At 37.1% G+C, this 17251-nt stretch overlaps 1 protein-coding gene across 1 annotated transcript in view; it reads right to left on the reverse strand.

Annotated features, from left to right (window-relative positions):
* Positions 1-17251, reverse strand: part of Dpr1 (defective proboscis extension response 1) — a 709894-nt gene that overhangs the window by 326974 nt on the left and 365669 nt on the right. The window lies entirely within an intron of this gene.

Below are 17251 nucleotides of genomic sequence, written 5' to 3' on the forward strand. Positions count from 1 at the left end.
AGCCATGCCTGTATACGCCAGGCGTTAAACATTTATGGCGCTCTGGAACGACGACATAAATCGAGGACAGTGTTCTATTCGGTGACTACTTCCTCTATTGCATATGACTTCCCCCCAGTTTTTTCTCTGCTACGTCATCTATAAAACGTGCCATCGTTCAACGCCTTCCCCTTCAACTCGCTATCTTTATTGCTTGTTAAGTCACGAATAACTTCCGTCGGGGGTTGCAGGTGATTGCTTTTCCGAAGGCGTACTAAATAATTCATCGGGGCTAAGTACACTTTTTTCGTGCCAGTAATTAACACAGGAACGTTCTACATTTTGAAATCGGTAATTATAAAGGTGATTTCAAAATAGATAAAGTGGTGGATTCGCAATCCTACTTTCTAAATACTTTCAATATCACTGTGGGATTTGGAAAAAATATAGCATAGTGAGTTTAGAATCAATCATCGTTAAGGGGAAATCCTATTCTTTGGGCTAAGAACATAGTAAAATTTGGAATTTTTTTTTAAGAAACCAGCGTTTCGATTCAACTGAAATTTGGACCATGTTTTGATGCATCTTTGAAGAAGCTGCAGGTTTTTTCTTATTAATTTTTAACCATAAATATAGTAGTTATGCATGATCGACCATCACGCCGCGCAAAATTCGTCGTCCGTTGATGTGTGTGATATTTATCTACCAGGTAATTTTAAACAGCAAAATGAAACGGCGTTTTATTTTATACATATGTAGCTTGAAATTGATGAACCAGCAAAAAACAAAAAAATTAATTGGGCAGTGTGGAGAGTTTTCAAACTGAAATGTCTGAACCTTTAATTTTTGCTATCCAATTTTGCGGCAATTTTCTTACGTAACAAAAGAAGTAGAGAACTTAGCGGTATTCTGGTTCATCAAATTCAAGCTACATATGTTCAAAGTAAAATGCTGTTTTATTTTTCTGCATAACTCCTATATTTATTATTAAAAATGAAAAAACACTGCAACTTCTTCTAGGATGCATAAAAACATGGTCCAAATTTCCGATGAATCGAAATCCTAGGTTTCTTAAAAAAAATTCTTAATTTTGCTATGTTTTTAGCCCATAAAATGGTATTCCCCCTTAAATGGATTTTAATCGGAGTAAATGTAGTTAAATCTCTACGACTCACAAGTTTTTCCACTTTCACGAGGTTTAGTGGTATCAATGTGTAAATTCGATTTAAACTTTGGTGTAAAAAAATGTGTAACCTATCTGGTAGTGACATTCTAACTGATCGAGGAATATAGACTTGGTTTGCACAGTTTCAAGTTTCAACTAAAATACTTTCTGGTGTCTGGTTACGTTTTGAAAGTGGTAGTTGAAGAAAACCTGAATGTCACATTTTTAAAATATGAGCATAGGACGTGGTATAATTTACGAACACTAAGGAAATTTAGTAAAATAAAAATGTGTGCTCTTAATGTGTTTGGTGACAAAGACAGAACGAATTAATTGCAAAAGATTTTAGAAAACAAATGCGTTGTTTTGCCTCGTTTCCCATACTCGTCGAATCTCGTCCAAATTGATTATTGATTACGAAAAATTAGGGGAAAGGGAGACTCGGAAGTCGTCATAAAAACAAAAGAAAATGGAAAGGAAAGAAACAGCTTCGTTTTATTACTGGAAAGTAGATAAAATTGTCAGCAGTTTGTGACAATTTTCAAAGCATACCGATGTTGCTTAATATTTAATGTACGAATTAAAATTGTATAATTGATGTATTTTCAAAGGAATCACAGCATCAAAGCGCCCGACTTACTCTCCACGTAGACGTATCATACTCAAGATGGGTCTTTTTACGAGCAACAGCTGCTATATTCCTTTTACTACATTTGATAATAACTTTTTTGCGACTCCTTCGAGCTTAATCCTTCTTTCTTGGGTTGTAAAATGTTATGAATACTAAAATGGAATGCAAGTTACGATCGACCAAGAAAATTAATGTTCCCCTTTATTATCATTATGATTTTAAATATACTAATAATAATAAGTGTGGTACTGAGTACATCGGACTTATTGAGATTTAATAATTTTTTTTTATAGCAACTCAGCAAAAAGATAGAACGTAAAATTTCAATCGAGACAGAAAATAAACGTGAAAATTTAAATAGTTAATGTTTAATTATAGTAACATAGTTTCTCAACTTTATAATAATTATTATACTAAATGTTTTTAGATCAGCTTTTATTAGGGAATCACTGTGCTTAATTCTTCATTTTTATATTCTCTGAATTACATTTTACAGCTGAGAAGTATGAATTAATTTTTGATTAATTCATTTCTCGCACGATTATATGATACGATTTTTAATACTCAGGAACTTACATAAATCGGAGATCTTACGTGATATTGTATCACGTAAATTTATTGGAAACGATTTTGCAACTCAGTTACTGTGCCTACACGTTGTGTTGACTTAATTAAAATTCTAGTGCTGTGCCATGCTTCAGCAACTTCGACAACGAAAAAAAAAATCTTTATTAGCCTTTACTTACCGGGCGTCTACCCTGCATCTTCTCTCATAAAAGAAGTTACAGTACTCCTGTCGAGACTACTTTAGTACCCCCGTGGAAATAACATTTTACAGGTCGTCGTAAAAATTTCAATCCTCTCGAAAATGAACATAATTCGAGGAACGACACATTAGCAGACGCTGAACACAAACTGATGGAGAAATAACTGTGATATTTACAGTTGAGAAGGGGGTTCGAATTGTAGTTTTATATTCTTTAAAATAAAATTTTATTCGCATCGCTTTTATTAAAATACTTGAATGCTTTCTTCCAGAAAAACGGCAGAATTTTATTGTGTAAATAGAAATAAAAATTGGGGTATGCGAGACCCCACCTCACCAGTTAGGTAACAAACTCTCCACCTCACGAGTTAACGGTGAAGGTTATAGCGTATTCTGCGATGCTTATGGCATTGGTTGTTCAATAAAGAGTTTAACTGTTTGAAGAGGCTGGAATAGTGTTGGGACCTGACTTGATTTTATATTGTGTATTGGACAAATAACATGTAACGCAGAAGTAAAAGGAATACTATTTGGAAAACGGTTCAGCTCGACTACTGCCTTAAGACTGTTTGGATATCTGATTCTGACAGTCTGATTGCTAGCAGAAACTAGTCGAAGCCTAAGTGCTACTAAAAGACTAAGTTGACCTGTTAGGAGTAGAAACCTGATTGCTTTCCACTGATGTCTAATTGGGAGTTTGAGAATTCCTAGTTACTGACCGATTACTGATTAAATAACTTCTAATTAGACGCTACGTTTATCTGAAGGTAGGGCGATTTCGTGTACGTAACACCATGAATTCACTTTTTCTTAACAATAATGCTCACTTTGTGTGTTCAATGGCGTGTACAATTTTGGCAACGATGTATAATTTTTTCCAGCTTTCGAATTTATAACAGTGCTATTTAGAAGACTTGGTAGAGACAGTATTGATTTAAAAACCATGGATAAATAAAGGTGGAAAATGTGTGAATATGTACGAAATATTAATCACGAGTCACCAAAATGCCTCGTGTGAAAAGGCCTTAATAATTGTTAAGCGTAATTCCTATTTGGCTCTTTGAAAACTTCTAGATTTAGAGTATGTCTATGTATTGATGACGAGAAACGAGGGAATTTTAAAACTAAAGGCTTTTTCGCACGAGACACTTTTGTAGCTCAAAATTGGTATAGAAAATAAGTTGACACATTTCTTACCTCTTTCTACCTTACTAAACCAGCGCTATCTGTTACCCAGCAAACATATTCAAAATACTAGTGGTGAGTCAAAGAAGTGACCCGTGTGAAAACGCCTTAAGGGAACAAGGCAGTCAAATCGTTCGAAAATCAAGTATTCTTTGCGAATTAATTACAAGGGGATGAATGGAATCACAGACTTTTTCTTTTACACAATGGTTATTACTATCACGTAGAGTAAAAAAATATTTTTTCAATCTCCCTATCTATTTTACAAATGGCGCCACACGAGGTTAATTATACAGTGTTTTAGAAAAAGTATCTTCGGTTTTGCCGTGATATTGAGCTTAAAAATAAAGATACGCCAGTTTCCTTGGAATATGTTTCTCCTAGAACCTGTAACTTCGGTCTAAACCTCAGGAAAAAGAATCGAAGCAAAATTATTAAAGTAGCGACTACGAGAAGGCGATTTTTACGATAAATCTCGATTTTCGCGGTGCACAGATGAGTGTCCTTTTTTTTATCTCGCAAACCAAAGCTTTTACACTTTATGCAGAGGTTTAGTGCCGAAGGGAATCTATTTTGAACATGCTGTAAAAATTTCAAGTCAATCCGAACCTCCGTTTTTTTACAGCCACTGCAAAACCACAGTAAAACGCCTACACATCAGACGACTGTAGGCACTGTCATATATATGTACATATCTTATCAAAAAAAAATTTTTTTACAGTTTATAGTGTTAATAAACATTACCCAAAAGTACTAGTCTCAATTTGTGTTCATCTCCTTGTAATTAATTCGCAAAAGAATACTTCATTTTTTAGCCATTTGACTGTTTACAATTAAAGCGATAAGTCCTAATCGCTCCTCGCACTGACGTTAAATGTATATTCATTCCACGCTGACATCTTTCGGCTGAAGAATAGTAGAATATCTCTAACTGGATAACAAAGTTTTTTAACAAGATGGCTCCGTGAAGAATACAAATTCGTGCGTGCAACACTTTCCACAACAGAAGCGACAGCTTGAGCAGTAATGGACCACACAAATTACTCGCGAGTCCACAGGAACGTGATACGAGTTGACGTGCTTGCTAAAAAATGGCAACGAACTTGTTACTCCACCTAATAGGTTTGTTGGAATGGAATAGCGCGGGAACATACTTGCTGGACGACACGAGCATCGATCGTTGCCGGCGAAATTCGCGCGAACTCGTTCCATAATTCGAAATTATAAAGCGCCTCGCGCGGAATTTCCGTCGAACCGAAAACTTCCCAAGCTGAAAAAGGAAACTCGATATTCATCGCAGAACCCGACGCGACTAATGCAAATGCCATGCTCGAAATTCCACGGCGGCTGGTTGATTTTAATCTCCAAATTCGCCTCGCGAAAATATCGATTCTGCCACCTTTGGATACAGCGGGGTGCGTGCAGCGTTCGTTTCGGCCACCGCTTTATGCGTGTTTGCCTCTGACATTCGAATTTTGAAATGGCGCAGAGGGTCTGCAGCCAGATCGTGTACACGATATTCTCGCGGCTCTTCGAAATTGATCCTTCGGCGAAATATACAAAACATAGGTACTCGAATTATATGCTTCGAAATGATTTAATGGGATGGATCACCTTGGCCAAGTCAAGTAGGGGAGGCCGGGGCTAAAAGTTCCGATTTCGATGAAACATAAAAAATGACTGGAAAATAATGTAGTTATTCTCCTCACTATTCACTAATTTCTTGTTAAATTTATTATATCTTCTGATTTTAAGCTTGTGTTTAATATATTGTAATAGGTTTCCCATAGAAAGTAATTTATTTGTGGCTGATCGAAGCGGAACTTCTTACCCCTAAATGGGGCAAGTTGTTATCGCATTGGGGTAAGTTGTTACTATGATATAAGAGTTGCCTTTTAATGAAATATTTCATTTCCTAATGAAATAAAGCAGAATTTTATTAATAATGGTTATTTATGAAGGTTCGGACCAACAAAAATGTATTATCTTTAAAAGAAAACCAAAAGCGACAGTTTTTATTTATCTTTACGCATAACTTCGATCGAAGTCGTGTCCCTTTCCGCCTTTCATTCATATGTTCGCATCTTAAAGCACAGCGGAAACAATTTATACATTTGCGGCAGGTCTGTGAAGATAGCACCCCTAAATTCGAATTTTTGGAAAAACTCAACGGCATTCGTTTGTCCATCGTTTGCCCACGTTTGCCCATAAAATATTTTTTTTGCCCACCCTCCAAAAAAAAGTTATGAACAAATAAAAAATTTGTCTTCATCACCCATCATGAATGCATTTCAATTTTTCACCCTCCAGAATTTAAATAAAAAATAAAAACCGCGAAAAAATGGGTATAGATGAAGCGATCGCGTTAAAGTTCGATTATTCTCGAAAATATTATCAAAATCGTTCTTTCAACGATGCAGTCTGTTAGTTTAGATGTAAAAGAAATTTGCCCTTGCATTAATTTCGTATGACCACCCTTCAGAATCGAATTATTAATGAAGATAGCCAAGAAGTGCGGTACCCGTTGAACCGAATACATTTCCGTTCGTTTTTTCCCGAATAAATTATTAAAATTGATTGTTCTTACCGTAAAGGTTAAAGGTGTTTGGTGACGTGTTATCCAAGAAATGTTGCACACACTTCTTTCGCACTTTATTCGAACGACACTTCAATTTGTATCGCTCATCGAATACTTCGCACTTTTCACACATCTGCAGCATGTGCAGAATAACACCAGAGTGGTTTTCTAGTCATTTTTCACTAATTACCGCAATGATATCGCACAACGGAAAATAATATAATCTCACAGTCACTTCACAAACCGTAAATGAATGCACGGTCTTGCAAGAGTTGCGTCCGAACTCTGTAGACCGACTGACTTTCGTGCGTCGTTGGAAACAATTCGAGAGTGTCGCAGACATCTGTTTACGTTTCGGCACGTTCGATGACGACACGCAGCGCTGCTACCCTAAGGGGTCGCAACGCCGAGTGCCACTGCTGAAACGTAAACAGATGTCTGCGATACTCTCGAATTCTTTCCAACGACGCACTTCTTGGCTATCTTTATTAATAATTCGATTCTGGAGGGTGGGCATACGAAATTAATGCATGGGCAAATCTCTTCTACATCTAAACTAACGGACTGCATCGTTGAAAGAACGATTTTGATAATATTTTCTAGAAAAATCGAACTTTAACGCGATCGCTTCACCTGTACCCTTCTTTTCGAGGTTTTTATTTTTTATTTAAATTCTGGAGGGTGGGCAAATGAAATCTGAGAGTGGGCAAACGTGGCCAGGTCGGGTATATTCGTATCCTTCTTTTAAAAAATTGAAATGCATTCATCGTGGGTGATGAAGACAAATTTTTTATTTTGTTCATAACTTTTTTTGGAGGGTGGGCAAAAAAATTTTTTTATGGGCAAACATGGGCATACGATGAACAAACGAATGCCGTTGAGTTTTTTTAAAAAATCGAATTTGGGGGTGCTGTCTTCACAGTGACGAAACAAAATTGTATATATTATTCAAAGATGTTCTTAACTTTATTGAAAAATTTTCATGGGAAAAAGTGTTTTTGTCACTTACAAATAAATTCCCAAAGATGAGGTATTTCTTGACCTGGACAGGGTGGTCTGACACCTTTACATGCACCTAGAGGGAAAAAGTATACAAGTTCAGGAATTTTTTTTGGGAAAAGTATAAGTGAAAATCATACACAATGTTTTCCTACTAAAAGATACATCTTTTAACTATATTATTCTAAATTTTCATGAGATATTATTATTAACTAAATGAGATATCGGCTTGGATATGCATTAGCTGGTGGGCATTCCCTACGCTAAACGATGCATCTGAAAGCAAGAATTCAAATAGAGTTTAAAAATAAATACTTCCAGAAGTACCTGACGTTCTCATACTTTTAATTTTTGCTTTCAATTTTGCAATAATGGAAATACTTTCCTTAATATGCCTTCTTGAAAAAAAGAAAAAAATTTCCACGAAATTCGATATTTCAACTTGAAACGGTCGCCCTTTTTTACCAAAATACAATATTAAAATTCAGAGAACGTCAGGTACTTCTGTAAGTTATTTATTTTTTAAATCTATTTTAATTTTTGCTTTCAGATGCAACGTTTGGCCTACGGAATGTACACCAGCTAATGCTTAAAAAAAAATACGACTCACATCCAAGCCGATACCTCCTTTAGTTAACAGTAATATCTCATGAAAATTTAGAATAATATAGTTAAAAGATGTATCTTTTAGTAGAAAAACATTGTGTATGATTTTCACTTATACTGTTCCTCCAAAAAATTCCTGAACTTTTATGCTTTTTTCCGGACCTCTAGGTGGATGTAACCCCTTAATCGCTCCTTTTTAGATTACCTTTTTATAGTTGAATCAACTTGGAACAGTTCATGTGTTCGTGTTGGAATAGTGACTAAATAAAATCTGTAAGAAAACGACAGGATAATAACTTCAGTAGTGAGGGTAAAGAAAGAAAATTTGGTGTGGAATTATTCATTTTTCTGAGAGCGTCGAGCAAACTGCACCTACATACTTTTTTCGGAGATACTTTCACTCAGATTCAAGATTTCAATATTGTGTCGTTTAAATAATAATCCATAATCAATGTAGGATAATAATGACGTTCTTGGAAATGCGCATCCATACATTTCCCGGAATGTTCGTTTCGATAATGACGTCGGGACGTGACAGAAATGTGCGATGGTGACGGTTATTAATGCAAATGGGCCGGTGAAGAAATTCTTCCAATTATCGGAAAACTGGAAGAGGGGGTGGCACTTAATCACACGGAAGAAGGCACTTCTTTGTTTTCCCCTGGTGAACACGCAAGATTACTAGTCGAATCGAATGCTCGGTTTATTTGTAATAGACCTCTGGTAGACCAAGTGAATTTATAATGTCTATATCGATCGCTATCCTTCTACGTGGTAATAGCCAGCCTTTAATGGCTCTGAAACGGCGAACGTATAGATATAAGGGTTTATAGCGACATACATATACCGTGGCAAACATAAATTTCCAGAACAGTAGTCTGGATTCAGGATGTCAAACGATGTTAACATTTTGATAGCCACTGTCACGTAAGCGTAATTTCACGATTTCGGTCTATTATTTTCCGCGAGCGTAAGAATCAAACTTTATTTCATATTTATCACCGGTCATATTTATCCCATTCAAAGATCTCTATTGTATTTACAATAGGCTGTTTCGAGCGGGGGGATTTGGAGATTTGCAACCCCTAGGCCAGGGCTGCAGGAGCCGTTTTTAGCGCCTATATGCGAACAACCAGCCGAACGCTTCTCATCGAGACGAACCACTGTTCTATTTTCTTCAACTTCAATTTTCTAACGTTTCTGTGAAATGTATTCTACACCAGCTGAATGTATATAAATGAGGTAATTTTATTGTTAACCGGGCTTGTTGAAATATTAAAATTTGGTTCAGATATTGACATAATTTTAAATTCTAATGGTAAAATAAAAATAGAGTACAAACTGTTTAACTGATTAATAAGAAATGCACTGTACTCACCATAGACCAGAATTCTCATACACTTGGTATTAGCAATTCAGAATTCTCAAACGGTTGACGGACCTTAACCTGAAGATCACAGACCCCAGACCCCAAAAATATCGAACAGTTGCGAAAAATTACCCGAGAAATACTCGAATCGTGAAAGTATATCCTTTCGAAGCAGTGGGGCTGCCCCCATCGCTCAATCCAAGGAGGAATCTTCATTCTTCATCATACATCGTCCAAAGTGGAAATTTATTCGGTTCGTTCGACGCCTCCGCGAGCAAATCTATACGCCATAGGGGGGGAAGACTCGATTCTACGTTCCAAAGATCCGTTTTGGATCCCCGAAAGGCCAAATAACTTTCCACGTGCATCGACTGCTCGTCATCGAACTTCTTTCTCCTCGGTTACTTCGCTGTCAATTCACGTTCCACTTTACTTCGCGGCCCGTTGCAGCGGATAAATGATAGAAAAATTGTGAAACTTTGAAACGTGAACGTGACAAAGACCGGCGCTCGCTTGCACAGAGTGATTCGCTTTAAAGGGAACGTGCCATTCTCACTTTTCAACTTGAAAATTACTTCTGTAATCACCAATCATTGAAAGCTCATGACACCAATTATCATACTACACAACAGGAAGAACAACTATTAGTAAAGCTGACTTGATATCCACCACTGAAGGTTTTAATTAATTCGTAGTTTCACCACTACGTCGCTATCGTACGTCAACAGGCTGGAGAGAAGTTCATTTAATTACTAATTTAATTATTCATAGCCACTCTGTAATCCCATCATAACTCATGTTAAAGTAGATGCTCCTCATTTTCATTTCTAGAGTGTAGAAAATAGTAAAATACAAGTTTAATAGTTAAGTAATAGTTAAATGCACCAGAAAGAGGAGTCAGGAGCTCTGTTGAAGGAGACCCTCCGGTTAAAGCCCTTAAAAAATATGTGATCTTTATGATTTTTTTACAAGAAGAGGTTATAACATATTCTACAAAATATTTTTGGCGTTTATTGATACACTCGTTGGGGTGTAAAAAAAATTTTGTTTCGTGTGTTCGGTCTTGAAACATTTTCTAGATGGCGCTTAGTACAAGCGCTGCCAAAAAGAGATGCCAAAACGGTAACCACGAAATTTACTCACAGGATCGTCCAAAATAAAAAATTCAATCAATTTCTTAAAATTTATTTCAATGCCGATCGCAGAACATCTTGTTGGGGCAAAAAGGACTAAAACTACGATGTTGGTGCACATTTGAACGAAGTAGTGCAAGAAAGCGGGTAATTTTCCGCAGAAATATGCATATAAAAAAAAACTGTGTTTCAAAAAATTATATTATACGGTGCTGCGATAGCGAGTCCAATTACGAATCAAATGCCTCAAGGTTTTTTTGAATCGGTCCATTAGTTCTTCTGAAATCGTGGTTACCGTTTCGAAATATCGTGTTCGAGAAAAACGTGTTCAAAGTGTTTGAATTAGTTATGTGACTGTAGAATCTATACCGTTACGAATTTTTGTGTGAAACGTGCACAGGGTAATCTTGGGATATTATACTACAAAAATATATATATAAAAAAAATCGATTTTCTGAAAAATGTTAACTGGAGGGTTCCCTTAAAACCAAACTACATATTTCTTCTTTTGCTCACACCGATCCAGTTACGAGGATTTAGCCAACGCTTATGCTGACAGACTCAACTTTTTTAGAATTCCACTTACTTCCTTCAAAGTACAAGTACGAGTCATGACCACCAACACAGCGTCTGAATAACTTTCCATTCATTAATAATTTTTAAACCTTTGTATATAAAAGGAGTCATCCGTATAATGAAGTGAAATAAAATGATATACAATAGGATAGTAGAGTGATACTTAAAGAAAATCAATATTTCTAACAGGGTACACTTCATTGTAGTATACGAATTTTCCTTCGTCGACGTGGAAAGTAATTTATTTTTCATCACAATGGGACAGGGGCGACGAGGGAAGGGTGTATTGTAGGAGGTGCTCGAAGCACGAGTAATAGCAGCAATTTTACGCCACCCAAATTAGTCGTAATTTTGTAAACAAGGAAGACAAGGGGAGCTGCGAACCGTCGTGAAAAGAATTCCTGTTTGCCGGTATTTATCTTCCGAGCCTGACAGAACCAGGGCAACGTCTTTTTGGATATTTCCCAGAGAAACTGTCATGGGCTTATGTCCGGCCGTGCGCTATGCTCGTTTGCTTTTCTTAGACAAATCTGCGAGGAAAAACTTGCTGCTCATTGCAGGCCGACAGATGCTTGTTCCCAGTTACGAAATGGAAATCAAGAGTCAAGAATTTTTCCTGCCCCACGAAGAAGCATTATTTTAGGCAGCACTTTTTGCTGCTCTTATTACAGCTATAATGTTTCACGAATGTGGGATGCTTTATTTGTGTAAAGGGAACCTAAGCCTTTGCATTTCAACTTATTTATCAAAAACTCATCGAACTCTCTATGGTAAACATAATTGCATCGATCCTTATCACGATCAACTTGACTGAAGCCACTTGTGGGCAAATTGTGTTTCACATTTCCCACTAATTTCTTCACGTAGTATCACTATCTTTTCCGTTGCCCCGTGTATTATGAAACACCCTGTATGAGTACCTTCGCTTCACTTGAAGTACACATACCGTAGATACATATTACACGTGCACACATGATATTACAACACAATCGATAAGGGGTGTATACGGGCCTCCAGAGACTCGGTGCTTAGTAAATTCGAAGTATGTACAATCGATTCATTCGATTTTGCCTCCTCTAACAGAATGCACCGGCGGAGGGTGGTCCAACTTCACGTGGTTGGTATTTGATTCCTAAACACTTCTACAAAATTTCGTGAATGTGGCGCTAGGGTAAAGCCACACTACACGTTCTACCCTTGTGACATATTCAAGAAATATCGTAGAAGTGTTCACAAGACCACATCAACGTTATGAAACTATGCTATTCTAAACCTTGCATTAGTGTTACAGAAGAGATTCGAATGAACGAGTTACAAGTTGAACGGTCGCGGATTTAAGAAAAAGGCCCGCGTGTCAAACGTTCTGAGGAGCCCATTTTTGGGAAGAAAATGATGAGGTAGTTACTAAAAACGGGCTAAGTGTAGCAGGTAGGGCAGAACAAAAAAATATAGTGTTTGGATGAAATCGTAATTATTTTTTTGAAAATGGGCCCCGGGGGCCTTATGGACAGCGGCCCAGGTGCTAATTGCTCATCGAACGTTCCTTAAATTCGCCACTGGACTTGGAGAATGCGGAAGAAAGCCCCACACTCCAAAATTTGGAATTTTGCAGAACAAAGTAAATAAACTTTGAAACACTATAGATCAGATACTTTTGTACTTTTCTTAGTGAAAATATTTTTCAAAAGCTGGTTAAGTGTTGGCCGTTTTCCCCTCAAGCTGCAACAATATTAGGCTTCAATTTACTTTCATAAATAATTATTTTCTCGGTTTCTTAAATCATCAATAACTTGTCACTGACAAGACATCCTTCCCACCTTGAGAATTTTAATTCTAATAAAACTTGGTATGAAGTTGTCACTGAACGTAATTGAAACGTGCAAGCAAATTATTTTTCTGCCGAAATTCATTCCGAAGGGGAGACGTTGTTACTAAACATACGTACAAAATCAGTTCTAGTAAAAATACGACTTTAAAATAAAACATGAATATATTCAAAAGAATATATTTTGATTCAAGAAGGGACATAAATTTTACTTCTTTGGGCTTAAGAGATCAGAAAGAAAATGAAATGTTTTTTATTCAGCACAACAGGGGCACATGTTTATGTTACGAGCCCGACATATTAGTTTCTTGCATTTCATGCAAAATTTGGTTGCCATTATCCTTGACTTAGATGGACAAAAAGCGCATAATTTTTTTTTATGATTTCTAGGAATCGTCGATTTGACAGTTTAGTAGTCTAGAGTTAATACAACTTGATTTTTTTTTTGTTAGTGTGACAGAGCACACAGAACTGAACGATTTTTGTATTTAAAGTTTTTTCTATTATTCACCCCTTCAGAGTGAATTTTCGCAGATAAAAAAGATGGCTCCTTACTACCCCATTTCTGCATACATTCACACGAAGTTTCATTAAAATCAGAATTTTCGAGTTAGGGACGTACCCTTGTCAGTCGTCCCCCTTACGACTTGCGATGTGTAAATTACCTATGAAAGCAATGCAATGCGATCATAATCTTGCTTTCACATTATTCCGACTCTGGTGACTTTTCCCCTGCACCCCTCCGCTCGCGAGTGCACTCTCAGACCTATTAGACGCCGCGCGCTGCTGCAAGTTTCCGCAGAATCCAACCACCATTTGTTGTTGCTCGCGGACGAGCGACGGCCTGATCTACGCAGCTTTCCGCGACGGCATTGCTCTCTTTCGTTGGCGGAGAAATTAAAATTTATGATCGCGGAACACGATTAAGTACTGGAAGTCGGTAGGAGACCGGTATGGGCCGCGCCAGGCCGTGATAAATTTCCGTGCGAGCCCCCGCAGATGTTTATTCCGTCAGCGTGCATCGCGAATGTTTTACACGCGTCGAGATTTAGATGGCATTGTCGCACGCATCAGGGCGTTGCTCCCGCGTTATATTCTGTGAATTGCGAACTAAGGCGAGAAACGGTCGGCTCGGATGAAGAACGTCAGGGATTTCACTGCTGTAATATCGAGAGAAATGAAAGGGGGGGTTGCTGTGGAGGAATATTAAAAAGAGATTTTAGATTCTCTTAAATATACATTCGTTGGGATTCTTATCAACATTATGTTGGATAATAAATTTGTAAGTTAATTGTGATACTAATTTTCAGGGAGGAACAAGTTTGGCGAATGAAAATGGAAGTGGGATCGAATATTAACCTGTTAACTGGGCCATTTTTCGGTCACAAATGTCTCCAATTAAAAATTAAATATTATTTATTAATTAACTGTAATGTATTAAGGGGTCGTGAAAAAATGTCATTTTTAGGATTTATTTTTTAGTAAACGGAATGTCCAACGTAAATAATATTTTGTCTACTTATTAATACACTTATTGACAATATAAAAAAAATCTATTTTAAATTTTGAACAGTGATTTTTAAATATATATCGCACATATGTATCTTACTTCTTACTCCCCTATAGTACAAACGAAATAATTGTAGTAGCCAATTAATTAAGTTAACGGTTCTCATTATACTCCTATAATCTCCTAAGCGATTTCCATAGTCGCGACAGGCAACGAAGTTCGCGCAAGAACTGACCGACAACTCCCTTCGATTTCGCACATCGCTTCCGGCTGAGCCACGCACAGCCACAACGGACATCGAAGAACGAACACCATTATTCTCGCGCGATTACCGCGAATTTCGCAATTGATTTGTAGCCTCCTATGCTGCGTTGCAACAATGCTACCGCGATGGCGAGAGAGAGAGAGAGAGAGAGAGAGAGAGAGAGGGTGGGTGGGAATGGATGGTGGATCGGAGGAGGGTGAAACCAATTAAGCCGTCAGTGCGTTAACGCGTGTCATTCAGCCCCATATTGTAACCAAGTGTGACCAATCGTGACAATGAGACTTAATTGCACGAACAATGTCAAGTGCAACCCTAATAATGATTTGTCATTGCTTCAACCCCGTCCGCGATTTCTACGATGTCGTTCGATCGACGCGAAAAAAAGTTGCAATCACACAGGGAATCTTCCTTAACCACTTGTCGCCATTTAATCATCCGATCGTGATAGATTTCGTAATCAAATCGTTTCAAGGAATTTGCGTGACGTAATAACAACGCCACGTTAGTAGTACCTGCCTAGTGTTTTATCAGAAATATTATTATTTTAATTAAACCTTTTTTATTCAGTAGTACCTACCTAGTGTTTTAAGAGAAATATTATTATTTTGCTTAAACCTTTTTTACTCAGTCACTCAATCATTCAGACTTTTGATGCAATTGTTTACTTGTTTAAATTCCTCGCGAGGAATGTATTTCTGAATTTTTTCTCCATGAAATGCTTTTAATTAAATTATATTTGTGGAACGGCTTTATGTTATTGCTGCGTTTTGTAACACGTGGAAGTTATAAACTGCCGGAGGTTAACGGAGTTCCTTGCGCAGCCAGTGTTACGTATAAAAGCTGGCTTGCGAGCTATAGGAATTTCTCTCTATTCCACTGCTGGAACTATTTCTAACACTTGCGAGTTTTAAATAGTTTGTAAAATTTGGCGTGCTCGTTAGCAATGTGAAGGAAAATCCAGGCTTCGATGGATCAAGCGAATTTCAGCCCTTTTCAGTCGCACGTGTATCGCGTCCGACTTGTAATTGATACTTCCACTTGAAAGCCTCGTGTCACGTCTGAACTGGCACCGTGTACGCATAACTTCGTCCCTGCTTCGTTATGGCATTCAATATTTAACAAATTCCAACGTAGTCGCTACTAAAGTCACTGATAGAATTTTATAATACCTAACCAATGAAAAAGACAGTGCTGCAAAGGATTAGAACTGCTTTACTTCGTGCTGCAGTTACACCAGCGAAGTGGTACACTTTTATCTGCATCTGCTTCAAAAGGGATTAATTTATTCATTTCCGGGCCACAATTTTAACATTTACGCAATGAAATTAGGGAGAGCTAACGTTTAAAGACAGAATTGGAGAGTTGGAAAAGTAAAAGTTATTCGAGATCGTACGAAAATTTGTAAGCTTTTGGCACGACATTAATTTCCAGAATTCCCCGTTCGATGAGCTGTTTTAATTGGAGTTTCAATTAGCGAAGGTGTAAGTTGTTTTCATTAAAACGTAGGAAGAGCGAGGACTGAAATGTGAGGCAAGGCACAATCATAAATAAGACTGCGGACAGTCCGAGTTACGGCCAGTGTAGCCACTGAGCAATAATTTTAAATTAGGCGAAACGCGCGGAAGATGAAACCTAACTCAAAGCGCGTAAGGATATCCACAGTACTATGTCGAAAACCATGTAAAATTAAAATAGAAATTCCAGTCAACTCGTGATAGGAATTTGTTTCTATTTTAGCAATAGTGAGGAAAGTTTAAATATAAGTGTCCCATTTTTCAGTGTTTTACTTTTGCAGTTTTCTACAGTATTGTTCGTAAATATCTGAGAACACACGTGTTCGTAATGCTCCAAAGCATGTAGGGAATATTTTGAAAATGTATTCTTAGCAGACGAGTAGAATGTAATTGAAGATAAAGTTGTAAACTGTTGTTTTGGATCTGTACGAATCCCACTCGCTTGCTTGGAACTGTTATCAGTGCTTTCTTTTCTTCACGAGGAAGATTCTTTAGGAAAATAAAAATGTTTGTCTACTGTCTTAGTGTCTATCGATAAATTGCGGACTTTTCTCGACAAAAATGAAAAGCAGAAATTGGAGCATTAATAAAGAAAATTGTTTCGAAGGGATTATATGCGGTTCTCTGTTACTAAAAATAGAGAGACTACTGTAAATGAAGATGTACTTCACATGAAATCTAATCCTCGATTACCAAAAATGCTGGTGTCTGAAACCAGCTGTGCCTGTTGTCGTGGAACGTCTGATATAGTCTGTAGAAGTTCGAGATTTTCAACAAAAAAATTAAAAAGTCACGGTTTTTTCGGCCACCAATTTAATAATAGTGTTTTAATGTTTGTTATCCTTGGTTCCACGGGAACTACGAATCTAACGAACATGAATCACACCAGTGAAATTGAATTACGTCACTTTTTAAGACTGATATTAATTCAGGCAAAACCAGAGTTGGGCAAAATGTAATCTAATTACAAATTACAAAGTACGATTAAACTGTAATTGTGTAATTAATTACACATTATTTTCTGTAATCATTCATTTAGATAGTTGACAAAAGCAAATGGTCAACTACCTAAGCTAACAATTACAGAAAATAATGTGTAATCAGTTACACAATTACAATTTAATCGTGATTTGTAATTTGTAATTAGATT

The sequence above is a fragment of the Andrena cerasifolii genome, chromosome 12 (genome assembly GCF_050908995.1).
Source record: "Andrena cerasifolii isolate SP2316 chromosome 12, iyAndCera1_principal, whole genome shotgun sequence".
NCBI classification, from domain to species: Eukaryota; Metazoa; Arthropoda; class Insecta; order Hymenoptera; family Andrenidae; genus Andrena; species Andrena cerasifolii.